Raw genomic sequence first — 27,844 nt, 5'->3', positions numbered from 1 at the left:
AAGAAATTCATCAGCTTATAAGAGAAAACGCTTAACAATTGTTAATTTTACAGAAATATTTTAAAACATCCTACGTATTGAAAATGTTGTTATTGTTGGCTCCCCGAAACTCCACATCCTTCGCATCCAAATACGGGAGAAGTGAAATTTTGTCCAGTCAAATATAATTCTAATTGCAATGATCTAGCATTAAATTGAAGTCCCAAGCCCATCGGTGTGATGCAAAAGCTTGCATATTTGAACTTGAACTTCGTTTCCGGCAACATCTCGATATTGTGGTTAATGAATGGATCTCTCCTCAGCTGCACCAAAAATACATTGTTTGTTTGGCTCAACCAAAACCCCGAATCTGATTTATGTTACGTAATGTCCTCTTATCTAATTGGCCGATGATGGCCCAGTTGACAATGTGCATCTGCATCACGTGTCCCTCGAAAGGCTCCCTCCCACCCTAGGAGGTAGTTATCACAAGTGGAACTGATTTCAGCACACCTGTTGCATGGTTTCTAATCCGGAGGCCAAACAACACATTCCTCGGTAAGATTACACACATTTCCCACAAAATCAATATCCCTTATCGGAAGCAAGGAAGGAGAGTGATTTCTTCACTTATTCCCCCTGTTAAAGTCAAAGTTAGGCAACCGTAAGCCCCGGTTAATTACACTAAACCGTACATAATCTGTGCTGTTATCGTAAATCGAATACATCGAGCTGAATCAAGCCTCAGTGTTGAACTTGAATGAATGTCCCACATTTTATGAGTCTTTCCGCAGCAGCCTTGTTACGTAAATCGTTTCCCATTCAGTTTTTCTCTCTCCCCCTATAGCTCACTCGTTTGCTCCTTCGGATTTTTCCGGAAACCATTGTTTTCGATGCGTTTGTATGTTGGTTCGGATCCGTTCATTAGCTGCTGGCTGGCTGTTATTGTTTGCCGATGTCGAGGATCGAGGACAGTAACAAAAGACTGCCGCCACCGATACATCCTTTCTGGCGGAATGATTACTCAATTACTCGAGGAGAGCTGCAACACGTAAAACTACTTGTCGGTTTTATTTGTTGTGTGCGAATCCTTTTACCGACTTGCTGCTAATAAACTCGGGGAGAACCGGGGGGACTTTGGATAGGTAGGTTTGTTTTCCTCGATTGATCCACTTGCAAAAGATAGGCTTTTTTCAGTTTAATCTTTACTTTCACAATATTTGCTTCTTTTGTAAGGATTAGATTAGATCAGTAATACTTACATAATTATTTACAAATAAAGTGATATGATTCAAGTCTAAACTACATGGTTTTGTTCTGTAGCTTTGTATATGATTTTCCAAAATTAAGGTTTTATTAAGCTTAATAGATATAATAGACTGGCCCACAACAAAAAAAAAATCCTTATATTCCACGCGGCACCCCCTAAATTTGTGCATTTAGGTGAAAAAATGACTTTCTGAAAGATTCAGGTCATTTGGCAGAAGCACGAGCTGGCGCAAAGGACTTGAAATTTGTATGGAGATTTTCGGCAAAATGTGTGCAAAATCGACATACACTCCTGGTGTTCTAAAATATGTTACCAGTATGCTAGAAAGCTCAGAATTTCAGGAATTGTAGCTCAAACAATGACAAACAAGTTTGTAGAAGATTGTGATGCGATCCGCATCCGCAATTTGATGTGTGATTTTTTTTCGCATTTCTTTGATATATCGTGAACGGAGTTATAATCGCACTAATTTGATCGCATCGTCACACAATAAGAATAACAAATAGAAAGTTTGTGACCTTTTTTTCAACTTTTTGCAGATATTTGAAATAAAATAAACTACAACTTCGCCTAGGACATAAACTTTCTATCTGTTATTCTGATTGTGTGACAATGCGATCAAGTTAGTACTAATAATCCACCTATACACCGTTCACGATATATCGATGAAATGCGAAAAAAATCACACATTTAATTGTAAATAACTCATCACAGTAAACTCGTATAGCGTCGTAATCTTCTACAAACTTGTTTGTCATTGTTTGAACTACAATTCCTGAAATTCTGAGCTTTCTAGCATACTGGTAACATGTTTTAGGACACAAAGAGTGAAAGAATGTCGATTTTTCATACAATTGGCTGAAATTCTCCATACAAATTTCAAATCCTTTGCGCCAGCTCGTGTTTCTTCCAAATGACCTGAAACTTTCAGAAAGTCATTTTTTCACTTAAATGAACCAATCTAGGGGGTGCCGCGTTGAAATATTTTTTTTGTAAAAATCATCCCATACAAATTTGGGCCAGTTTAAGATATAAGTTATAAAAAATAATTGATCAAAACCCCGGTTTCATAGAACTAGAGTACTCGAGCAAAATGATCCATTACCAGTACCGTTCATAATTGTATAGAAAGTGGAAGCAAGCGCACTGTCACTTCGACTTTGAACTTCCATAACTTTTTACTCTGATGATATTTTTTAATCAAATTTTTTGCGTTAGATAGATCAACTGTCACACTATTATAACACAAAATTTGAGATTTTTGGAGTTTGTGTAGCCTGAGATACAGTAATTCTACGAAAATCGGACTTTTTGGACTTTTCTCATTCAAACTGCAATATCTCGGAAACTACGCTACATTTTTTATTGAAATTTTGCAAAGTGATTGTTGAAATATGAAGCTAGCATGTCTGAAGTTTTCGAAAAGTTCTATCGATGAGATCAAAAGTGACGCGAGGTGCAATATTTCAGGCATGAACCTTGAAATGCGATTTCTATAGAATTTTGGACGAATGTTTCCATAGAAAAATCATATTCTCTGTTTAACAACCAGGAAGTCTATTTCAACCGAAAAATCACAACAATATCGCGAGATTCTGATTTCAAAACACAAATGGATCATTTATTTCTTTTTTCTTTTCTGCATTGCTTTTGCCAGACATTTTTTGTCTGATTGGAGGAGGAAACGATATTGTTCTCATGAATCGTCCAAAATTCTATAGTAATCGCATTTCAAGGTTCATGCCTGAAATATTGCACCTCGCGTAACTTTTGATCTCATCGATAGAACTTTTCGAAAACTTCAGACATGCTAGCTTCATATTTCAACAATCACTGTGCAAAATTTCAATAAAAAATGTAGCGTAGTTTCAGAGATATTGCAGTTTGAATGAGAAATGTCCAAAAAGTCCGATTTTCGTAGAATTACTGTATCTCAGGCTACACAAACTCCAAAAATCTCAAATTTTGTGTTATAATAGTGTGACAGTTGATCTATCTAACGCAAAAAAATTGATCAAAAAATATCATCAGAGTAAAAAGTTATGGAAGTTCAAAGTCGAAGTGACAGTGCGCTTGCTTCCAATTTCTATACAATTATGAACGGTACTGTACATTAAATCACTAATCACTAATCGTACTTCCACAGCCAGAACTTATGTCTGAGTCCCAAAGAATAATAAGAATACGTTATTATTCTTCTTGTCTTTGTTTATGCCTTTCATCATTTTAACATAAAAACATTAAAATGATCAAAAACATAAAATGGTTGGGCCTACCATGGAGCAGAGAACGCAGAGACATCTGGAACACAGGAACATGAAGAAACGTGGACCACCAGTACCATACGTTTCAAATGGGCAATATCGTTGGAAGCATGCTAAGAAAAACGCGTTTCAACTTTAGATGAAAATTTGTATGGAAAAAGGAGTTTTTGCACATTAATTTTAGCAAATTCAATTAAGCTTGAAATAAAGTTGATCTTTGATTTTTGGTTTTGATTATTCTTAAGCTTCATGTTTTGTTAACATGACAAGCAGTTAAGTTTTTCATGAAAAAAAGTTATAACCATTTCAAAAGATGGCACACTTTGCTTGCTAGAGCTTTTAATAATTAGATGAAATGTTTTTGCAAAGGTCATTTGAATCAATAAATTCCCTGGCTATCAGGGCCGAATTGAGCAATCGGGGAGACTTGCAAATTGTATAATTCTTTACCAAAATGTTTATTTGGAATTCATAAGGAGTGTATGCGAAAATAAATACAACATTTTGTTTTGTGAATAACTTTTGAATGCATGCATGAAAGTTGATGAAATTATCAGTGAAGCTACCCAGTAATGTCATGCGTAAGTGTACAAAATTAGGTAGCAATCTGTCGAGTGGTTGTTGAGATTGCGTCTAACACTGCAATTCATTGACGAAATTTTTAGGGCAGGATCGAGAAAAATCCAGAAAAGTCCCATTGGGAGGCCCAAAACAGATGGAAATCAGCTATATGACCAAAGTTCACATGGTAAATCGTTTAAGAAGTCCTAGAGGATCCAAAAGTGAGCTAAAATATGAATAAAAGTTAAAATGATCGATTCTACGAAGTTAACGAATGTGAAAGGTTTTTTCAAACTCAATCCGAAAATATCAATAGAGAAAGTGAATAGTAAGATAATTTTTTCTGAAGGGTTTGTCTAATCTACTTATAATTAGGCCTGACTTCGTTTCTACAAGGTGGTGAAGTTGCCCCACGACAAAATAAACAAAATACGGTGGTGAAATCATGCGCAAAATATTTGGACGGCTAGTGGGGAGGTATTTTGAAAAAAATTATAATGGACAGCAAAACTATCTTTAGCGGTCACCTGACAGGTTTTCAATCAGAAACTTTTCATTGACAAGTCTCGCCTGTATTTCCCGGAGATAAACAAGGAGAAAAAAAATGAAAAAATTTATGTCTAGTACCGTAATCCGGGGTAATATTGATCAATTTTTTTAAAAATATTTTCCGATTATTTTTTCTGTTAAGGGGTATGTGGCATGTTTCATATTTTTAAAATCAGTACTGGACTCCAATGAACGTAAAAAATGGTTGCAGAAATTTACAAGACCACTTTAAATTTGATTAAAAAATCGATTTTGTCCTTATATTGAATTTTAGGCTTTGGGGTTACATTGATCAGTCTCTATTTTGACGGTTTTAACGAGTTTTCTCGATCATAAAGGATACAAAACACTTTCATAATATTTACAAATGCTAGCAAATCAATTTTATCTTGCTTTTCAACAATTTCTTTTAAAAACATTTATAATTGAAAAAAGTACTATTATGTTGCATTCATTTAGGGGCAAAAATTAAAACAATCGCTAAATAGTTTGAGCTAAAAAATACAAATGAAATTTTACGTTAACAAATTCCTCGAGGCCCTCCAACTATTTCCATTTTCATTTTTTCTTCAAAGTTAACCATTTGATAGGGTTTCCATCCATTTGTCCAATACGGGCTTACTCTTGGAAAATGTCCTTATTTTTTAAATATCAACAATTTATCACTAACAGACTATTAAAATAACACTTTAACTGTGAATGTATACACAAAGAAAAAAATATGCTTCACATTCTTTCACATTCAACAAACCGTTTGCTTCTAAATGCTTTTTGGTTTCATCAGGAGAGCTGTTTATTTGCAAGCCTTGGAAAAAGTAGATTTTTTAAGATTTTGAAATTTCATTTTTACTAACAGAAAACAAATAAATACAAACTAAATTTTGTCTATTTGATACTCAATTCATATAGGCTTTCAAACGTAGAAAACAGTTTACAAAAATTAAAGCTATGGATTGAGTTATTGATGGTAATGTGCAAAAAATTATTTTTGGTCAAAGATACTCCGGTGATCAAAGTTACCCCGTTTAACGGTACTTGAGAACGCTAACAATCTGTGAAAACGGCAAATTGCCCAGTGTTTCATAGTGATAGACACGATGAATAGCTTAAAATACAAAAAAAGAATGCCTCCAAATGCGCCCGTTTTCTCTGCTAAGCACTTCAATAGGTCTCACAAACTTTATACTGTGTTTAAGTTGGATCTGGAATCTTGGTGTGGAGTGATTTTAGTTCAAACATGTTATTTTTGTGCCGATGGAGGACAATCGGCTTAATTTTTTATAGCCTTTACCGAATTCAAAATTTTAAGTTATTTTGAAGATCAAGCTTTAGGAAACAGAAAACGCAATCGAAAATAGCTTTGATTTGAAATAGAAGAATGGTCGATCAATAGTATGCATTACAGATGGCGCTTCTTTATTGAACGCTATCTCAAAAACCACTTGACAGAATATCACAAAAATTAGCTCACAATAAACATTACATTACCAGGTAGCTTCGCTAGAAAAATTTACATCCATGCTTTCAAAAGTTATTCACAAAACAAAGTGTTGCATTTTTTTTTCGAATACACTCCTTATATTCAAAACACAGAAAACGTTCTGATCAAATTTGCCAAAAAATTAAAATCTAATGGCGATTAAAACATAACTTCTAGATGTTTAAACACTAATCAGTAATTAAGTTATTCAGTAATTAAAAAAATTAGTAAAGGAATCCAAATAAGTTTAGAAGTACCTTTGAAAATAATCTCGAGTTCTCAATACTCAGAAAAGTCATGAAACTGGAGGAACAACACCAGACTTGAAAATCTCAATGAATATTATCTAAAGGATAAGAAAAATAGATTTTTTTCAAATGTTTTTCATGATGAACATAATCTGAGAATACACGGTCAATTGGGAACCGATATGCTGAATTCAGGTTGTTTACTTTAGCGAGAATAATTTTCAAAAACGAGTAGCTCAGAATCACTAAATTAGGGGAAGGTTTCAGTATCCGATTGCACAAATTTAAGCAACTAAAATAGTTTTTTTCCATTTTTGTTGTTTTTCTCAAAATTGACTATCGGAAAGAGGATGCATACATTAATTTTGCATTATTTATACTTATATCTACTTATCATATTGAAGTAAGCATTCTAGATTGCCCATTTTTATTTATTTTTATTTTAGCAAAGCTATAGAAAATCTTAATTTCGAATGATTTTCAATCTTTTTTAATCACTTTCCTTGTTTTTTTTTCAATTTCAATGATACCTGTGTGTGAGTTCTCTCTGCGCCCCCGAAGACGATATTCTCGTCATTGGTGACTTCAATATGCCCGGTTTGAAGTGGTGCTCCAACCATGGTAGCTTTTTGTACACGGATCCTGTGCGCTCTACATTCTCGGCGCCTTCAAACATCATACTAGACTCCCTGAGTACGGCAATCTTGCGTCAAATTAACAGAGTTACTAACGAAAACGGTCGTATGTTGGATCTATGCTTTGCTAGCGATGGGTCTCGCGTTCCGACCATTGAATCGGCTCCTGCTCCGTTCGTTAAGGCAGTTCAGCATCATCCAGCTCTGATGGTTTCGCTCGAGGTCACTGGATTGCATGCTTCTGTCGAAAAATCAGCACCTTTCTATCTCGACTTCAAGAAAGCGGATTTCGATGCTATCTCCCATATCCTGGCCACCATCGACTGGGAATCTGAACTCAATCTATTGAATCCAAATGCTGCGGCCGAAACCTTTTCGCATATCTTAAATTACGTTATCGACCGCCACGTGCCAAAGCGAACGACTTCCGGGAATTTGCGGACTCCTTGGTCCGACCTCAAGTCCAACCCAAAATCGTTCTGGAAGCATGTCAAAAGTCAGCGGAATGAACCTGGTATTCCAACTCAAATGTTTCTGGATGGCAACACTGCGAACTCTGATGGCGGAATCTGTGCTCTCTTTACTCAAAAATTCTCGAGTACCTTGCTACTGCTTCAACATCCCCAGAACACGTGGAGAGTGCTGTTAGGAATGTTTCGCCACTCGGCTTCAGCATGAGCACGATTGTTGTAGAGGATGCGGTCATATCTAAAGCAGCGGCAAAGCTCAAAAACTCCCTCTCTACTGGCCCGGACGGTATACCATCTACCTTTTTAAAACGATTTATTCCTATTTTCCTGACACCTGTAAGACTCATCTTCCAAGCTTCTCTTGACAGAGCCACCTACCCTTCACTGTGGAAGGAAGTCTACATGTTTCCAGTCCATAAAAAGGGGGACCGGAGAGATATCAACAACTATAGAGGAATTAGTTGTCATGGATCCGATTTTCTCATACTGTAAGCAAAATTTTTCAATCGATCAGTACGGTTTTATGCCCAAACACTCTACGACAACTAACCTGTTGACATTCACCTCCTATGTACACGAAAGTTTTGCTGCTAAGTCTCAAACTGACGCCATTTATACTGATTTGTCAGCAGCGTTTGATAAGGTGAACCACGATATCACCATTGGTAAGCTTGGGCGCTTATGATTCTGCGGACCTTTACTTGGCTGGTTCCGCAGTTACCTAAATGGACGTAAATTGACAGTTCGCACTGGAGACACTCTCTCCAGACAGTTCTCTGCTTCCTCTGGTGTGCCCCAAGGTAGTCACTTAGGACCGATTATCTTCTTTATCTATTTTAACGATGTGCTCACTCTCCTTAACGGCCCAAAACTTTGTTATGCTGATGATCTTAAACTGTTCTACGCCATAAACGGGCAGGACGACATTGATTTTCTGCAAAACCAGTTTAATCTTTTCGCACAGTGGTGCGACATCAACTGCCTGCCTTTGAATCGCAGTAAATGTGCAGTCATCAGTTTCTCACGAAGACGGCAGCCTTTTTGCGCGGAGTACTTCTTAGGAGATCAGTCCATTGCGCGGGTGGACCACATCAATGATTTGGGCGTAATACTCGACCGTAAGCTGGAATTCAAAACACATACGAACTACGTCGTCGATAAAGCTTCTAGAAGCCAAGGAATTCAAGGACGTGTATTGCCTGAAGAGCCTGTATTGCAGCATAGTTCGATCCATCCTCGAATACGCCTCAGCTGTCTGGTGTCCTTACTACCAGAACGGTAGTGAGCGGCTCGAGGCTATCCAGAGGCGCTTTTTGCGTTATGCCCTCAGACACCTTAACTGGCAAGACCCGTTCCACATGCCAAGCTACGAACATCGATGTCGTCTTATAGACATGGATACTCTTCAAGCCCGAAGAAATGCAACACGAGCTTCTTTTGTCGCCGATCTACTGACATCGCGTATCGATTGTCCTACGCTACTGGAAGCTATTCCTCTTAGTGTGAGACCCCATGGACTGAGAAACCAGGACCTTCAACTGTATGTCCCCATTCGATTGAACAACTATGGAGCCAATAGTGCATTCATCGGTGTAATGAAAACATTCATGTTTATAAAATTCCTCATAAATAATGTAAGTTTTTAGTTATCTTGTGATTCTACATTACGTTTGTACAGAGTGAAAATGAGAAATGTTTTTTTTTTAATTCTACACCTTCTTACTTACTTACTTCTTATTACTGTAATTCATTCAAATTTCGGTCACCGCAGAATTCGTAACATTTTTTTTTAATCTGAAAAATTGATATGTTTGATAAGCCTAAAATATATTCCTAATTCTTTAATTGAGAGAAAACGATGTATCATTTATTGTAGGGTAAGCATTCCAGATTCCTCGGATTTTTTTGACATGCCCAGGTTTTTGAAATAAAGTGACAAGTAAAGTTATTAACGCTTGCCAGAATATTTTTGAAAAAAGTCTTGGGTCTTTTCACATTAAAAAGAAACAGAAAATTCAAGTTGTGCTTAGTTATTTTGAAACTAGGTGTTGGTACCCAAGCATTATCTAAATTAGCGTGTTCGGGAGCTAGAAAACGATACGAAAGCTATCACGAAAGAATCTGATGGCGTTTACTTGAATGTCAGCTGACAAAATCTAACAAAAACGATCATGTGCTTCACTCCAACGCATGATTCGAACTTTGTAGACAGTTTTGACAGTGTTTGAATATGTTTTTACTACTCACGCACAGTTTTTTTTGAATAATCAAAATAATCAACGGTTTTTTCCGCTATAGATTAGATAATGATGGATTTTGAAAAAAGCTATGTAATTTTATTTTGCATAGCAAATATCTCGAAAACGCGTAAATTTTTAAAATTGAAAAACAAGATTTTAATGTTCGATAGTTAGGAAATGCCTAGATGGATAGAAACATCTATAAAATTTCTTAATCTTTAAATTTTCTCACTAAAAAGCACATCACTTTCCGCAGATAGGCCGATAAACTATTTAACAAAATAAATTCTTCACACGATTTTTTTCAACTATATTTAAAAATGTGCTGATGTCTAACCAACTCCCAGTTCCCCCCAACGAAAATAAACAATCTTGCATTGAGATGCATTTTATTTCCCACCCTGAAGGTGCTGCAAAATAATTTTCATATACCTACAGTATTTGCGGAAGTTCATTCTCTTCCAAAGAAGTTTTCTGCGTTTCTGAACGTTGCCTGAAGCATTTTTGTTTGAGACAATTCAAGTCTTAGGCTTGAGGAACAACAATAGGTGAATTTTTCTAACACCATACAAACCAGGAAGGGCTGCCGTTGTTAAAAGGAGACGAATGGGATTTTCTGCCTATTTAATGATGTAGTTGTAGGAGGAATTCCCTCTTCACTGCAGTAAAACCACTGTTTCCAACCTATTTGAGTGCCGTCTTTGTATGGGTCCCATATCGTCAAACGCCTTCTCATATTTTTATGCTTCCCCGTTACTACCCTCAAACAAGGGGGGAAAGCTTTTTCTCGTCAATAAAACTTCTCCCCAATGTGCTGTATTGTTTAGTCGTTAAATGGGAATCAATTATGGGTCACATCCGGTATTGCTCACTGGTCAGTCAATTTCCGTTATGCTGGTTTTTGAAAGTAGGGCAGTCATAAACCACGAGAGTCGTATTGCGTATAGGCATGGTTTTTATTTTATTATTGTCAGCAAATCAATTATGACTTTATCATAAGCAGTGCAATTATTCAGAAGGAAGGTTTTATAACTTGACGAGGGGTTGAAGAATGTTTTTGTTTACTGCTCTAGCCGCAAAACCACAAGAAAAACATGTCTGTTTAGGGTTGGTTCACTCCATTCAGCAAATTTCTTTAAGTCACAAGAAAATTTAAAGATAAATTAAAAACCAATTTCTATTAAATCTAAAACAGTTGAATTGATTTTATTTTGCAAGTAACATTGGAAAATAGAAGTACCTCTTCCAACCAAATGGTTTCATATCAAAACAAGACACCAACCCACCTTAAATGCTCTCAATGGAAGTCAAAACCGCAAGAATCAATTTAACACGGTACCAAAATAACAGCGCAATGATATCAGCGGTTTTGACGTGGTATAATGCTCAACAGGGAAACAAAGTCAATGTGGTTTCTGATTTTTTGTGACTTCCCAAGCTGGAACTTTTAAACATAGGTATTTTTTCTAATCTAAGGAATTCTTAAGAGCTCAACACGATCATGGCTTTTTACATTCTCTTCATTTAATCAATATTTTTTTCTTTGTCTTATTTAAAAAATCTCAATAATGTCAAAAAAAGGTTACACATCTATGAAGAACGAAAGCCTTTTATGTTTTATATCTCTCATCGCTTTATACAAACTTAATTTTATTTGTTTATTGATACTGGCATACTGGCAAGAAAATCACAGAAAATCAGATTTTTTTTTTTGCAAAAACACAGAACGTTTTTGGCAACCTTGTTACAACGTATGTTAAATCTGGTTGGCTTAGTCGACAGCTGATGCATTTTCTTTGTAAATATTCTGTTATTGTGGTATTGATTTTCTTTTTTTAAATCGGCACTGCAGTCAATTTTCGAAATGATGATTATTTTATTTCATCCAACGTTTCGAGACTAGGTTGGTCTCATCCTCAGGGAAAAAATATAGTCATCTTTATGAGGCTTTTGTAAAGACTAATGTCTGGCACTGTTGAATATTTTCTTGTTCGAACAATAATATAAAAAAACCAAAAATTTAAAACTATCTCACAGAACTTTTCAACGGCGATTTTGAAAGACTGAAAAACAGCTTTTTCAAAATAATCATCAATTCGAAAATTAACTGCAGTGCCGATTTCAAAAAAGAAAATCAATACCACATCAACAAAAACCAGTCGAAATCTGAACAACACAAAATATTCTGTTATTTTTTTTAGGATTGATGTTGAAAACTTCAATTTAAATTAGGTGTTATTTTTACAATTTCAACTTTCAACTTATTGCTGATCTGGAAAGCTCGATTGAAGATTTATGAATTGTTTTTTACTTACCAAATGTTAAGATGACTTTATTCTTGAAATTGAAACCTACATTTTCTTTTTGGAATTTGGCATTTGGAACTTAAGGTGAAATGGTAGAAAATGTAAATATAATTAGAATGGTTTCATATGAACTTATATGATCTGCATTATGTTATTGAATTTCAGTTGTACCATCAGTGGTTATACACCCCAAATCAACTTACAAAATCATAAAAGATATCGGTAGTAGTTTTTGGTGAGAGTTGTCAAAAATTGTTTTAAACTAAGTAGAGGATAAATGCCGTTCCATCAAATAATCATCTTCATGAACAGCAGGCTTTAATTTTGAAAAGTGTCCCAATTTTGCGATAGTTTTGAATTTTGACAATTAAAAATACATGCGAAGTAACCATTTCTCATTATCTTGCAAACGAGATCTAAAGATACATTTGCAATAAACTTTAAAAACTTAAAGCCTTAAATTTTGTTATTTTTCGAAATAAATAAATATTGAATGGAAGGTTTTTTGTGTTGGCAGACAGCTGTTTCTGCGCAATGGCCGAATAAGGTAAACTAAGGTAATCCCTGATGAATCGAGAAATACGAAATACTTTCTCCGAAGTTTAGTATTTCCATTGAACTGATTGAGCTGCTCCTATCGTGGTATGGCATTATGTCATATTGACACTCTAGGACAAAGGATAATAGAACATGTTTTATTGCAATAAATACCCTAAAAAATATTAATTTTCAATCGAAACTGTTTCTATTAAAACGTATAAGAAACAAACTCATTAAATTTTGATCGAAACGAATGTTTTTCGAACGTTTTCTACCTTCAGCAAACGGTTAAAAAATAACCCTAATCCAAGTTCTCTTTGAAATCTCATTTTATGAGTATTTATAGTTAAGTCATAAAAGGAGTTAACCCAGGAAAACTATAAAAAAAATAGATTAAACTATAGTTGTAAGATTGATTTTATGCATTCAACTATTCAACATATAATAGATTAAACTATGAATAATGTTGTGCATTAAACAATAAATATAGTAAATTCAATTATGCTGGTATAGTTAACTTAACTGTAAATATAGTAGATTCGACTATACTGTTATAGTTGATTTAACGATATCTAGTAGATTCAACTATAATTATATGGTTGATTTTTTTGCAGTCAACTATAAATAGGGTAGGTGTACCCTCCTCCGTCGTATCCGTCTTATTCGTCTTAATTCACGAATGCATGTTTTAGAGCCGAAAAATCACTTTCCACTTTAGTAGGCTACTTCACATGATAAACTTACGCCTGTGAATTAGACTGAGTCAATTTGAGGTCATTTTTGAATTCCTCAAACCCTGGGGCCTAAAAAGCTTCGTCGTGGTCCAAAACTCATCCATGATTTTGTGCAGAATTTTTAAGTAACGTTTACATGAGTAAATTTGAACTTTTAAGTTTGTATGGGAAAATTGAATATTTTGTACTGAAAAAACAACATCGTTTTTGTTTCTTCTGTGGAACCGAGCCAGCTGACAGTTTTTGTGCCAATTTATAAAACTCTTTAAGGAAATTTTCCGCTTAACAACTTTGTTGAAGACCATAACTTCGTGTCTTATTAGGCAAAAAAGTTATTAGTCAATTGAATTTGATGTTTATCAATGCGAAAAGACATACCCCTATTAAACTGCTAATAACTTTTTTGCCTAATAAGATACGAAGTTATGGTCTTCAACAAAGTTGTTTAGCGGAAAATTTCCTTAAAGAGTTTTATAAATTGGCACAAAAACCATTAGCTGGCTCGGTTCCACAGAAGAAACAAAAACGATGTTGATTTTTCAGTACAAAATATTCAATTTTCCCATACAAACCTAAAAGTTCAAATTTACTCATGTAAACGTTACTTAAAAATTCTGCAAAAAATCATGGATGAGTTTTGGACCACGACGAAGCTTTTAAGACCCCAGGGTTTAGGAAATTCAAAAATTACCTCAAATCGACTCAGTCTACTGTAAATTTATTTTCTATCACAAATTTGTCACTTTTAAAACTATTTTTTGAGATATTTGATTTTGAAATCTCGAAGTGAAATTAACTATTGGCACACTCCGCCATATTGAAAGACGAACTTAGTGATCCCCCCAACGTGTTTCTTTGTTTTAACGCTTCCTGTCAATGCATATAACAATCAAAATCATCAAATTCAACTGAAAAGTGTTGAAATAAAATTAGAAAAATGATTTCAAACTAATCTGAACTATATAAATTTGTCAAAATTCGATTGAAATCGAATCGCTCAGCCCCCATTATTCGTCGTAATTTTGCGACAGGAATAGGAAACCGTTTTGCAAGAATTGGAATTAGACCGGTTCATTTTTACTATTTTTTTATTTCTAAGTAATCACAACACAATAAAGTAATTTTGAAGCTAGGAACTAGATGCGCTGGGAGATAAATGCAAAACGTCTTTTTATATTAATAAATTACTTGAATGTATTCAGCATTGCTTATAATGCGTAGTTTTAAATGAACATAGAATTGATGGCTTTTTTAAGCTAAGTGGTTGGTGTTTTACAAATTATTTACTACCAGTACCGTGCATAATTTAATAGACGTTTGAGTGCACGCAAGAATATCTCCAACTTTACCCATTTCTAACGTTAAACTCCAATGACATTGTTTCTTCATAATTTTATATTTTAAGATTTGATTATTTTTAGTTCGATTATCTGATGTCACTAAACTTCTCTCAAGTATTTGAAACATTAGATACATCAATTATATGAAAATTAGACTTTTTCAACTTCTTTCATTCAAACTGCAATATCTTACATACGACCAAACGCTTTACTCTACAGAATGTTCACTGAGAGATCCTTTAAAACTAAAACTTAAACTTCTCCAGTTTTAAGAAATTCTCTAAATGGGAATCAATAACTACTCGAGGAAAAAATATCAATTCCTGTACCGATAACCTCGATTTCTATTGAATTTTGACGATGCATGGATAATCGATGCAAAAAACTCCCGTTGAAGTTCAAAATGACAAGAGAATTTAGATGAATGAATAATTTAAACTTTGAAATAACAGTTCACGAGTCTCTGCTTTGGATCTCAATACAAGTTTGGATAAAAAAAATCGGAAGATATGATTTTTTGTACATAAAGTCGTTCAAAATAAAACAAAATCGAATCCCTTTTTTATGCTGATTCCTACCATATAAGTTTTGAAACTTGACTCATGTTTGCTTCATATTTTATAAATTCTCAGTGAATTTTCAACAAAAGATGTTGTGGCAACAATTGTCGAATTACCCTATAAATTATCCGACCAATCATCATCCGACACATCACACGATCGAACGATCGTTACCACACACACACACTACCTACACACGACACTCGATCGACACTTTTGATCGAACACGCATTGTTCACCACACTCGTTCGCCAATCTGGCTTTGTACATAGTAGAGTAATAAACCAACTACCAAAGAGATCAGTCGACGTTCTCTATTCATCCTCCGAAAGGTCCCCCAAATTTTGGTGACCCCGACGTTCGTTCGTTTATACGTTACACGCATAAAAGTTAACCGCGCCCCGCGAACAGTTTAACCGTTTACCGCAGTAATCGCGAATTCACTAAAAGTGATATATAAAGACTATCCGTTATTCACGTGATCGCGATGCCGAACACCGATCCGAAAAACGAAGATGGCGTTTGCCCTAAAGCACATGCCGAAAGTGATGTGGGCCCAAGTGTCGTGGCGAAAATTAATTATCCGCCGTTCGATGCGGAAGATGTGGATATGTGGTTCGTTTGTTTGGAAGCCGCATTTTCTGTGAACCAAATCCGACAAGACAAAAACAAATTTAATGCCGTGATAGTGGCCCTTGGCTCGCGCGCGAAATTCGTGTACGGTACCATCGCTCAGTGCAACGCGATGGCGGACAACGAGCGTTATGAAACGCTAAAAACAGCCATCATCGACCATTTTCGACCATCGGAAATGCAAAGGCTGACCAGTTTACTGTCGGGAATGACGCTGGGCGACCAAAAACCTAGCGCTCTGCTTTCCGAGATGCGCCGTTTGGGTGGTAGTGCATGTACCGACAATGTGCTAGCCAATCTTTGGTTACGCGCCCTTCCCGCTACCGCTCGTTCGATCATCGCTGCAATGCCCTCGTCTTCCCTCGATGACCAAGCTAAAGTCGCAGATAAAATCCTCGAAGCACCCAGGAATGAAGTTGCCGTTGTGAGTGCTAGTGAAAAAACCACGATTGCCACCTTGGAGAGCCGCATCGATGCCCTTTCAAGGCGGCTAGAGGACGTGTTGTCTGGTGATTTCCGTGCTAGAGGACGATCCCGCGTCCGTTCCAGAATCCGGTCTGAAAGTCGAGCCCCCACACCGAAAGGAAATCGTCGTTGGATCTGCTGGTTCCACTACCGGCACGGCGCAAAGGCAACCAAGTGCGAGAAACAAAAAGGGGACAATCCAAATGTCCCGTGCATTTTTTACGACGGCAGTCTCGTAACCTACACCCGTCGTAAAGAAGACTAAACCACGTGCAGCCCACCAGCACCCAAACTACCGTTATCCTGAACGAACATAATCCATCATCATCATCATCATCGACATTTCGGTAATTCCACCCACACCACGTGAGCTTCTGAATCCAATAAGAACGGACCAGTTGTTCACTGCAAAGGGAAGTACAAAAAAGAAGGTTTATATCATCGATATCAACGGTAAGCCTTCTCCAATCTCCATCGAGCGACTGAAAGCCGCGTTCGTCCAGGCCGATGAACCCTCACCAGCACCGATCGCCGAACCACAACCAGCACGCGCAACTGAACCGAAGCCTTATCCCGATCCGGAACCAACACCGTACAAATCTCTCTTCGGACGCCATGTACGAATCCCTCGTCGTTATTGAAAAACTAAAAGGGGAGTATTGTGGCAACAATTGTCGAATTACCCTATAAATTATCCGACCAATCATCATCCGACACATCACACGATCGAACGATCGTTACCACACACACACACTACCTACACACGACACTCGATCGACACTTTTGATCGAACACGCATTGTTCACCACACTCGTTCGCCAATCTGGCTTTGTACATAGTAGAGTAATAAACCAACTACCAAAGAGATCAGTCGACGTTCTCTATTCATCCTCCGAAAGGTCCCCCAAAATGTTTTGTCATTTTTGACATATTACAGTATGAATGAAAAAGTCGAAAAGTTTTATCGCTCGTAAAAAACTCGAATAGATGAGCTGAACCAGTCTAATGCGCATTACACGCATCAACATCCCAGTCAGAAAAAATCGCCCGAAATCGGCCCGATTTTTGTCCGTACATCTGCTCGATCGGTCCGAAATCGTATAAGAAATCGGGCGGACTTTAGTAGAAAATCGCGCGAAAATGAAACACTTTTTCGGACGACGATAAGTTTTCTCAACCAGTTCGAGCAGATCAAATGTCAAAACAAGCGGACCGTTTTCCAACCGAATCTGAACGGTTTTCGAACCGTTTTTGGGCCGATTGCCATCGTCCCTCCGAAATAAAGGACCGATTTCGGACCGAAACCGAACGATTTTTCGAACCGTTTCCGGGCCGATTGCCATGGTGTCCATCCGAAAAAACGGGCCGATTTCGGACCGAAACCGAATGATTTTTCGAGCCGTTTCCGGACCGATTGCGATGGCGTACATCCGAAAGAAAGGACCGATTTCGGACCGAAACCGAACGGTTTTTCAAACCGTTTCTGGGCCGATTACCATGGTTGCCATTCATTCAGGTTTTTCGGTTTTGAACAAAAAGCTAGAAATTATTTCATTTGTTTTTCTTTTATTTTTCTGGTTTTTTTTTCTTCTAATTTATATTTTAAATCATAGCTTATATTAAATACAATACAAGCTTATTTTTTCAGCGATTCGTCTGTTTTCAGGTGTTGATAAAGTCTTCGGGATGACAACCACATCATGCGAAACCATCTTCGAGGACCAATGTTGTGAGGAGATGGCTTGAGGGTTGTTCGAGTTTACCTAATTCGAAGCTCATTCGTCATCAACAGAAGGTGACATGAAAAGAAATACTAAAAAGAAAAAGAAAAAAGAGAAAAAAAGGAAAAGAAAAATATGATATTAGTTAATATCATCTATCAATATACAATAAGAAGCCTAGCCCAAACTAATAATAAATCTAGCTTAAATAGCTTGATTGATATTGTCTACTCATCTGTTAGGGAAGAATGACCCTGGCAGTTTAACTTCCTTGATAAAAAAAAGTCTACTCATCAACAGAACATAAAATGCACAATGCTGTTCTTCTAAAACCTCATTACTCTTTGTGGTCAGCCTCTCTGACAACCTATACTAAGTTTACATAGGGGTTCTATTAAAATATACCATGTGCCTACTTTTAAATGCCCGAAATCAGTTATCTGGACTACCTACTCATAGTTGTTCTTCAAAATCATACATTCTACTATCTATTTCCATAGATGCATTTCAATGAGCCTCTAGTTTTAGTAAAATGCTTAATTTAAGAATAAGCCAACAAAATATACACCTACTAGAGCATTGGAAAGGCGAATACTATAACCTTTATCTAACGTCGCAATACTTCTAACACTTTTTCTCTATTTTCAATTCTATAAAACTTAATCAACCAACCAGCTACCTAACCAAACGAATTATACCCTATTGAAAGTAACAACTATTATAATGTACAATGAATAATGACAACATGAAAATTGTAATGACTTTCACTATCGGTGACCCTTTTTTTCAATTCAATTTTCTCTTCTATTTGGTGGGGGAGTGGTGAGAAATAAGACATTCCAAGCAACCTACCAAGGGTTTTTCTTAGGTGGGACCTTCGAAGCGCAGTTTGTGAATATTCTATAGAATCTGAAAGATTAAAAAAAATAATAGAAGGTAAAAATAATAACAAAAATGTTTCAAATAAATCCTTACGTAGAAAGGAACACGAATGTCCTTTATTCGGTTCTTCGTCGTTTAGTATTAATCGTTAATGGATGACCGGCTGGTGGGGAGATGTTTTCTATACCAGAAATTGTTGACGCAGCCACCGAGGGAATGGCGGCCCTTGTTGGGGCCGGAATATTTTCTACCACGTTGTGTTTGATGTGTTGTGGAGGAACGGTAACGCTATAACGGTCCAATGGTCCCGTTATGTTCTTTACCGCCTGTGCGATCTGAAAACAACAAAATTATGTCAAAAGACTTTGAAAAATACAATAATATTTTCAGCGGATTAAAAATTTTCATAAGCATAAATTATATTTTCCATAACGCTACAAGACAATAAACTTGCGTCTAAAGTATTTAGATTTTCATAAGAGTAAAATAATAAAAAAAAAAGATTCAGAATTTTACTTACATAATCTTTGCAACCACGAAATCTAGGTTCTGAAAAAATCCGTGGCAAAAATCTGAAAAAAACAACGTTATTTGATTTTTCTTTCAAAATATTTTCTAATTTCATTCGTGATATGAAAACGAAAACTATTCGAGTGTTCCATTAAGGGTATGAAAGTAAAAATATCTAAAATACCTACCAACCGCTGACCGATTCTGTACTGAATTCCTTAAAATGTGCCGTTATTCGTGGTATTCTAAAACGACCGCTAACGGAATCGTTAGAATATCATGCGGTATTTCCTGTTAATAATTGGTTCGTCAGCTCCAGATCTACACAGGCTAACAACAGCCATTTATGAAATGCCCGATCCGCTGACTGGAGGGCAGAAAATACAATTGACCTGTAAATTAAGAAGACACGATGAAATGATCAATATATTATATTTTTCAACCTTTCAAGGTTTGTAGTGTTGAATTGATGTTTGTTTTCCTAACACTTTGAACTCAGTGATACTCACTCTTCCCATGATATTGCTGATAAAACAAATTAGGACAGTTGTCTGACTGACACGCGATAAGACATTCAGGCAACTCGCAAACCTTCAACAGTCACTGTTGTCGGCCGTTATCCGATACATAAAGCCGCTTTAACTGCGCAAAGCAGGACACTCTCATACAATCCGTTATCACACACATTTTACTGGGTTTGAAGAACATCATGCGGTTCTTTGTTGTTCCAACGCTCTAAACGAGCAGTAATATTTAACGTAATTCGATGAGTCGGTTCATTTCAGGTACTTCAGGTCGTGGTTCAAGTTTGTGGTTGTGATTCCACCAATTCAGAAATTCAACCAATTTTTTGAAAATGATTAAGTCTCCTAAGCCATGCAAATCTTCTTACGTAGACAAGTCCAACCTAATTGAAGAAATAAATTAGTTAGGACGAAAATCAATAATAATGAAGAATTGGTACCACAAACCTTGAAGTTGCTTCATTGAATGCAGACAAGACATGCACCTTTTGAGACCCCTAGCTTCACATATTTAGCATCGCTCAAATCACATCAGCGGCTTTGAGTGTCTAAGCCTCCTGCTCGATGCCGAGTACGAAGTGGTCTCTTTGTTAGCACGGACGAAAAAGTTTCCCGAATCAGCTGGATGTTTGAAAGTGGAGACTTTCTTGGACACGACCACCAATCCTTTGAATTCCACCCCATCATACTTTGCGTATCCGCCATCGATGGTCTCGCTGAGTTTTTTTCAACTTCCGACTGCTGCTGCTTTTGGCCAAATCCTTCTCGATTGGGTTATCCTTTTTGTGGAACTGTTTCAGGAACTAAATATGTAAACTAAATTTTATTATTCCATCTGATCCTCGCACTACTGCTTTAACTAAAAACAAATCAATAAAACCGTTTGAGGTAAACTAGGTAAACAAACCTTAAACAAACAAATTTTGAAATTTTGGTTTGTTGACAGATGGGATACAATTAAGCGATGCCAGGTATCAATAATTGCTTTCGAAGAGGTTAAGACCTGGGGGAGGAAGACTGAAATTTGCTGTATCGTTTTCTGTATCGTTTTTTTACTGTTCGGCAAAAAGCCAGCAATTGTTGAAAAGATTTGTAATCGTTCAAATTTAAACTTTAGATGATCCGTTTCGTGTAACGAGTCATGTAACTCAGTTGGTTAGGTGCTTAATTTAGATTTAGCTATATTTTTAGAACAACCATTAATCAAACCATTTTTATTTATCAGCTTAAAAACTTTGACGAAATTTGAGCGACTCAATACGCCTGATCATGCAGGAGTTTGCCAGAGCAAAACAAAACCTAATTAAATCATTGTTTTATGCAAAACAAGTACTTTTCAGCATCAAACAAGTTTTATTAAAAATCACTAAATAAGATAGTAAAATTTTGAACCTTCGCACTGGTCGGTAGATTGATGAGAGAAATTTGACGTTTGAAAGATTTTTTTCTTTTTTTATTCAGTCTTCCTCCCCCAGGTTAAGACTAAAGAGACATACTATAGGCTCGTTAGTTAAGACTAATTTGGAATAACCCAATTAACCTATCGGCATATGAACATATATAAGTTAACATGTTCAAAAATTGAAATTTCTATTTAAAACTTGTATGTATCGCTACGCTGTAGGCGATTCACAAATGCTGTGAAATTAGGATTAAGTTAAATTTAATTCTTGACCAAATACATATAGGTGTTGTACGATTTAAAATTAGATAATTTTAAAAAAATATTAAAAAAAAAATGAAGTCTCAGCGGTTCTGTCACGATTAATTTGAATTTTTTTTTGGTTTGTAGAATTCAAGCAATCAGACATTTTCGAAATTTGAATCTAGTTTTGATCCACAAGAATCAAAACTTAAATATTGAAAATGATCAGTTCAATTAGCAAATAGTAAAGAATTGTGACAACAGTACTCACCTTGCTTTCCCCTTTGAAGTATCACACCGTAACTGATTAAAAGTAATCCAAGTTAAGCCTCCACTTCTGAGCCGAGATCCGGATCCGGGTACGATGTCCGGGATGAAATTCCACCAGAGCCCATACCGTGTGTACATTTCCTTGGAAGCTTTGTTTGCAATGGGTCGATGTTTTCTATAATTCGTTAGAAAATAATATAAATAATACTTGATTATTTACAATTCAATCAATCAAACATTTTTGAAAATTGAATCTAGAGTGAATCCACAAGAATTAAAATTTAAATCATCAGTTTAATAAGAAAATAGTAAATAATTGTGACAACGCTACTTACCTTGCTTTTCACTATGAAGTACCACGGCAAAAACTAATTATAAGTGATCTAAAAGTGAAGCCACCACCTGGGATCCGGATCCGAATCATAATACGATGTCCAGGATGACATTCCACCAGCGCCCGTACCGTGTTGACATTTCCTTGGAAGCTTTGTTCGTATGGTCCGATATTTTCTATGGGGACGATAATGGATTAGAAAATTATATAAACAAAACTTGATTATTAATGGCGTGTTCGTAAATTGTTTTTTTTTTATCGAAGCGATTTTTTATCGATGCTGGCGTTCGTAAATTATAAACAATCGTATGCAAAACATTGGAAAGTGATTTGACATCACCCAAAACAATCAATTTACGAACACGCCATTGGAATTCAATCAATCTAAACATTTATTATTAAATTATCGCCGGACAATGGATTCTTCTATACGGCGCTCAAAGCATTTCTGAACAGGAACAACGGAAAAAGCAGAAACCGAACTGCGACCAAATTCCACAACACATTTCACAACAATAACGCACCAAAACAAAACACGCACCCGGATTGCTGCGATTGAAAACTGCTCGTGTTTCGTTTTGCTCATCGCAGCACTGCGAAAAATATCGTCTGTTTTCGAGCAATCGAGCAGGCGGATGGAAATCGAGCCGAAAACGAACCGAATTCTAACCGCTAGAATTCGAGTGCCGCCATGTCTGTTTTGCAATCGGCCCGATTGAGCAAACCTTCCTGACAGGGATGGCGTTGCTTTGTTTCGATATCCTTCGCCAGGGTTCCCACATGTATAAGAATACACATGTTGACAAAACGCAAATGTGATTCTGCCTCTCCTCAGATGTCTTACTATTCAGTCTCATTACGAAGAAAAACATATAGTTCTATTAAAAATGTTGATGTTCTTTAAATATGGGTAGTCTCTGTGTAAATTTGTGCATTGTAATTTGTGTTAAATGTCTGTGTGAATGTTATGAAATTTTTTCTTACAGACAAATCCTGGATCATGGCAGCCCTGTCCGTTGGAGAGTGTGTTGGTAGAAAATACATTTGCAGGGTGGATTCAATTTGTAAGGCCTAATATTATGACATTTCTCGCCGCCTCAGTGGTGCAAGGACTAATGCAAGAATGCCGCTGAAAGACCGAGCAGGTCAGTTATTGACCGATCGAACAGATCAGCTCAAACGATGGACTGAGCACTTCGAACAACTCTTCCGAGTCACGAATAGCGATGGCCAACAGAACCCGCAGCTCGAGGCGCCTACAGTAAGTCGCATAAATGGCGTCAACTCGGAAGCGCCCTCGCTGGCTGAAATAGAAGCGGCAATCAAAAACATGAAATCCAACAAAGCACCTGGGATCGATTGTATCCCTGCTGAAATGCTGAAAGCCGACCCTGCCCTGTCAGCACAAATGTTGCACCGTCTTTTCGCTGACATCTGGGATACTGCAACATTCCCGGCCGACTGGATGCAGGGTATCCTCGTAAAGGTCCCGAAGAAAGGAGACCTGACAGAGTGCGGTAACTGGCGAGGCATAACGTTGATCTGTACAACCCTTAAAGTACTCTGCAAAGTGATCCTGAACAGGATCCAGGAGAAAATCGACGCTACACTCCGACGGCAACAAGCTGGATTCCGATCCGGACGATCATGTGTGGACCACATCACAACGCTACGAATCATACTGGAATAAATCAACGAATTCCAGGACTCTCTTCTGCTGGTGTTCGTTGATTTCGAAAAAGCATTCGACCGACTCAACCATGAAAACATCTGGGCGGCTCTAAGGCGACGAGGGGTCCCAGAGAAACTAGTCCATCTCATCGAAGCACAATACGAGGCATTTTCATGCAAGGTCTTGCACGATGGTGTCTTGTCCGAACCAATCCCGGTAACTGCTGGAGTGAGACAAGGATGTATTTTATCACCGCTACTTTTTCTAATCGTAATGGATGAGATTCTGACTGGATCGATCGACTGTGCACCGAACCGAGGATTGCCGTGGAATCCTTCAACAATGGAGCATCTGAACGACCTTGACCTGGCTGACGATATTGTTTTGCTCGCCCAAACGCAACCGGATATGCAGAGCAAACTCGACGACCTCACCGAAAGTTCCAAGGCAGCAGGTCTCAAAGTCAATGTCGGAAAGACCAAGTCGATGGAGATCAACACAGGAAATCCCTCCAGTTTCATGGTAGCTGGGCAACAAGTTGAGAAAGTGGAGTGCTTCCAGTATCTTGGTAGCCAGATAACGCCTGATGGTGGTACCAGGAAAGACATCGAAACCCGGATCAGAAAGGCCCGATTTGCGTTTGCGAGTCTCCGAAACATCTGGCGGTCACGCCAGATCTCTCTACGAACAAAAATCCGAATCTTCAACTCAAACGTCAAATCCGTATTGCTGTACGGGTGCGAAACTTGGTGCACATATGCGGTGACGACGCGAAAACTGCAAGTATTTGTAAACCGCTGCCTGCGGAATATCATCCGCGCTTGGTGGCCTGGCAACTGGATCTCGAATGAGGAACTACATCGCCGGTGTCATCAAAGGGCGCTAGAAATCGAGATTCGAGAACGTAAGTGGAGATGGATTGGGCACACGCTGCGAAAAGATGAAAACGAGATTTGCAGAGAGGCGCTAGATTGGAATCCAGAAGGTCATCGAAGAAGAGGCAGGCCCAGAAACTCGTGGCGGCGAAGCCTAGCCGCTGAAATCCGAACTGTCGACGAAAATCTTGACTGGGACCAGGTGAAGACGCTGGCTCCGGATCGTCAACAGTGGAGGTCTTTTACCACGGCCCTATGCACCGGAGGATCGGCGCGGGATCATTAAGTAAGTAAGTAATATTGTGCTGCCTGCAATTGCCTTAGCCAAGCAATGGTACCTAGCTACAATAACGCTACCTTGAGATTTCTTGGCAAGACCATGTTATTGCGACTTAGATCTCATTCGAATTTTGCCGTTATCCTGCGCGGTTGATCCGTGCGAAGTAAATAATAGCATTTGCATGAACCGCAACCGAAAAATTTCAAATCTATACCTCATGAGGGAGGAATAGTTTGAGACAATTTCGGTATAATTGAATAGAAGGTATAATATTTTGCTGTCTGCAGATGCATTAGCCAAGCAATGGTAGACCTGTTTACAATAAAGCTATCCTAGCCATGAATTATTGCGACTGGTTACTTGAAAGAACTTCTGCTGTTATCCTGTGCGGTTGATCCGTTCGATGTAAGCTAATGCCAATTGCATGAACCGCAACCGCAAAATTTTAAATGTATTTCTGAAGAGGGTGTACTAAATTGAGATAATTTCGGTCTCCTTGTACGACGGAATTAGGAACCTGGTACGACAATGAAGGAACTTGTATGAGGAAAATAAATAATAAATTGACTAAAAAGTACGTAATGGATTGATCATTTTCCTCCATAGTTTCATAAAACAGTATTAGAAATATAGTTCAATTACTAAACATCAGTTTTAAACCAACGTGGAAGGCAATTCTATTGAAATAATGAAAAAAGCTTCCTTAAGCCGTTGTCTTAGGGTCCTTTACCCTATATTTAATTAAATTAAAATATTCGCCACCATTATTATTGAAGTTCATCTTTTTGAGCTCTGTTTCTTTGTAATTTAAATTTCAACTGTTTATTCAACAAAATTGTTTAGCAATAAACATATTTTCGTTAACACATACACGTATACAAACAACATAATTTCAACATGCCGCTCCAGCGTTCCAGGTTTGCGGCATTCTGTTCCGGTAAAGTACCATCGCCGTCCTGATCCTGGGAGATCTCGAGCAACATAAAGCTTCTGGTGCTGTTGACCCCGAAAACCGAAGTTGACCGTCTTTGGTCTGCGCCCAGCCGGGAAGTCCATTACATTCACCAAAAGTTAACCTGATTTATCGAAAATAAAAAACTATGCTTGGACGGACCTGGTTGAAGTTGAGTTTCGGTGTTGATCAGGGGGATTGCAATCTGGTTCTTCTTGCGAACAAGAATCTTTTTCTTTTTTGCTATCTATCGGGAGAAACGTTTATGGTGTTTTCCTCTCAAAGCAGTACGGAGTTGAAAAAGTCAAAATTTCATCCAATGAGGAACCAGAATGATGGTTCATGTAATCATTCGTGATTCTCTATGATTTTACATTTAGTCCGGTTCATTGACAGCAAAACGTCAGGTTTGTTATGGGCCCAGAAAATCGTGGGGCCGTAATTTTGATGGTTGTCAAATTCAATGACAAAGGATAGGTATGTCATCCCCTTGGTGTCGATCCAATCGGCAAAAAAGAGATTTTTATTCGGTACTGCTGTTCAACCTCTCACCACATGTAGTGTGTCTATGTGTAAGTATCGCACAATCAATGATAAAATTATAGTTGAATTTTTTATGTTTAAATTTCAATGTGTGAAATCAATCATACATTTGTAGTTGAATTTATCATATTTATAGTTGAATCCATTATACCATTACAGTTGAATCTATTATACTCAAAGTTGGTTACAATAGTCAATCAGAAGTTTGTAATTGAATCTATTATATTTATAGTTGGATGCGAAGAAACCAACTACTCTTTGATGATCGGTATAACTAGCTGAGATAATTGGAACAACAGTCGTCTTTTTTCTCCGTGATAAGAAGTAGGAACTAGCTTAAGAAATTCTGCGTTGACCAAAAGATACTGAACAACGAATTCCCATCAATGAAAGTGATTGAAAATCATGGCGAGAAAAAGCACATGAGTGAAACATATATTTTCTTGTGTTTTCTGTAGAACTCATAAGAATTCTATTGAATCAAAAATTTATTTTCTTAAACTGATCAAATTGGACAAACCAATGGAAAAACTCAAATCTTTAAAAAGAGATTGATTTTTTTTTATCTAAATTAAGAACATCACTATTTCTTGAACAAAGGATTATTCGTTATTAGAAATGTACAGAAAGAGTTATCCGGCCAACGGCCTAATACCGAATATTGATCTGCCAAACGAATATTCGGCCGAATATTATGTCGAGTTTTTAATAAAAATACAAAAGCGATTACTTATTCCAGTTTTCTTTTATTTCTACCATCCTAATGTAATTTAGGTTTTTGATTCGATTTACTTTCAATCAGATGATACTTATTACCAAGATCTTTTTCAAATGGGTTTCTCTGATTTTCAAAATGTTACCAATTACTGGAAGGATATCAGATGAAAGTCGAAGATGAGAAAAATATCTTCAATGTTTAGTTGTTAAAAAGAACGATTATCTTTAACCTTTAGCATTTCATACTTTGTACCACACGGTCAAAGGGTAAATTTGAACAAAATCTAGGCCATAACGCACAAAAGGAGAGTAAAGGAGAGCTTGAAATTTAAAGTTTTCATTGAATCACGGGAGAAATGTTTAAATCGTATCTAAGAATTAAACAAAAATTTGTGTTCCTTTTTTAATTAAAGAAAAAAGGTTTTGAACACAAAATCTAACAATTTTCATAGACAAATTTGAGTTTATTAATTGTTTTAGCAAATAATTTGAATATACACATCTGCAGACAAAATCCGGGAAGTTTTGAGAAATGTCTGGCAGCCCGGCCAAATGTGACAAATTTCGAATTATTTATTGGAATTATTGGGCAAGTCTTGATATATCAAGAAACCCTGCAATAAATGATAATCAAAGTATGACTGT

General features: G+C 37.0%; 1 protein-coding gene and 1 long non-coding RNA gene across 2 annotated transcripts in view; one reads left to right on the top strand and one right to left on the bottom strand.

The window, feature by feature from the left end:
* Positions 1-27,844, top strand: part of LOC129745714 (uncharacterized) — a 110,727-nt gene that overhangs the window by 11,162 nt on the left and 71,721 nt on the right. The window lies entirely within an intron of this gene.
* Positions 17,870-22,231, bottom strand: LOC129745715 (uncharacterized). Its single transcript, XR_008737172.1, has 5 exons — positions 22,162-22,231; positions 21,828-22,001; positions 18,971-19,212; positions 18,848-18,904; positions 17,870-18,087 (listed from the first exon to the last, which is right to left on the bottom strand). It is a non-coding gene; the product is annotated as an uncharacterized LOC129745715 (long non-coding RNA).

The sequence above is a fragment of the Uranotaenia lowii genome, chromosome 2, assembly GCF_029784155.1.
Source record: "Uranotaenia lowii strain MFRU-FL chromosome 2, ASM2978415v1, whole genome shotgun sequence".
Lineage (NCBI taxonomy): Eukaryota > Metazoa > Arthropoda > Insecta > Diptera > Culicidae > Uranotaenia > Uranotaenia lowii.
Note: the sequence above shows the minus strand (reverse complement) of the source record. Positions and strands in the feature narration are given on the sequence as shown.